A 1,444-nucleotide genomic window follows, 5' to 3' on the forward strand; every position below is an offset into this window, starting at 1 on the left:
CACATTGTCCACCGTGTTTTTATTGAGAATATTTTTGCGTGTCAATTGGGATTCTTTTGCGAGACAAATTAAATTATCTACTTGCCACTGACCATGTGGACTGCGTGTGCATTGAATGATTTAGGGGACATGATATTTAACCTTATGGAGTTCGACCAATAGCGGCTGGTACGCAAGCTTGTGATATGCAAGTATAGGTGAAAAAATGGCGGCTATAAGTCTCTGTGCGAGTAGAAATGGAGTGACATTTGTTGAAAACCAGACGCTAAAAAATTGTGTTTTCAAACGTTGCCTGCTTTTGATACAGCTACTAAACATTAATATTTTAATCAGTTTGCAAGCCCTAAGCAGATCAGTCGGGTTTAATTTGTCGACTTGTACAAAATTACGTACAGTGCTCACGGATTCAAAGGCGACATCACATTTTTTAGTATAACGACTGGTATGCGCAACCGCTCGAGATAACCACATCATATCACAAATAATCTGGTCTCTACATATAATGTGCTCTGGTCTACGCGTTTCGAGTCGAAATTACGCCGATAGACCCGAACTGAAGACGGTGGAGACGAAAGTATGTGCGTTAATTGGTCCTACATTGTCCCGTTTGAATCCGTGAAGTACTGTACACCGTCTTCTAGAATTGCCCTCGCAAGACGTTTTAGCCGTGTGCACTTATCTTCAAGACAAGCGTAATTCTAAAAACAAGGTAAAAGCTGGGCGAGAACCGACAATTTAGGACACGGGCACATAAATGTCATGACACATACTTGGGGATGCGGATTGCCAACCGTTTTTCATTTGTTAATTGCGTAAGTTGTAATTGACTTTGGTGTTCTCTCAAAGGTCAAAGCAAAAAAAATATCCAGATATATTTATGTTTTTTTTTTTATTTTTACCGAAATAACTACCATAACACGAAAGCCATAATTTAGTGGGTACAGCGCTTGCTTCCGATAAATTGGGGGAGTCATGTCTGGAAGAAATAGAAAAACAAAACAAAATGGTGTATGTAAAATAAAATAGCATAGAATACGACCGTCTTAATCACGTTAACCACAATTATTATGCAGTCATATACTAATCAAAACATGCAATGCACTACGCTTTGTGAGTTTTCATATTTTTTGAGTACTGCGTAAGGAGCAATGAAAACGTAAACTTACCTTAAAATTTGCAGAGGCTGTGATGTACTGAGCCCGTAAATCCAAAGGAACTTATCACAACTTAAGACGACCACACTTATCCGTACAGCTTTTCAGAAAGGAGATGCGAGGAAAACTTGCACGACGCAAGCTTAGGCGTCCATTTTTCCGCGCCAAAAGTTAACGATGGTCAAACAACGGCCTCTCCAGAAAAAACACACTTGCCTGCTGCATCCACATTGCACCACGTGCAGAGAAGTAAATTCCTCAGGTCTGCGTTGAAGTCGTGCAAATCAAAT

The sequence above is a fragment of the Rhipicephalus sanguineus genome, chromosome 1 (assembly GCF_013339695.2).
Source record: "Rhipicephalus sanguineus isolate Rsan-2018 chromosome 1, BIME_Rsan_1.4, whole genome shotgun sequence".
In the NCBI taxonomy this organism is placed as follows: Eukaryota; Metazoa; Arthropoda; class Arachnida; order Ixodida; family Ixodidae; genus Rhipicephalus; species Rhipicephalus sanguineus.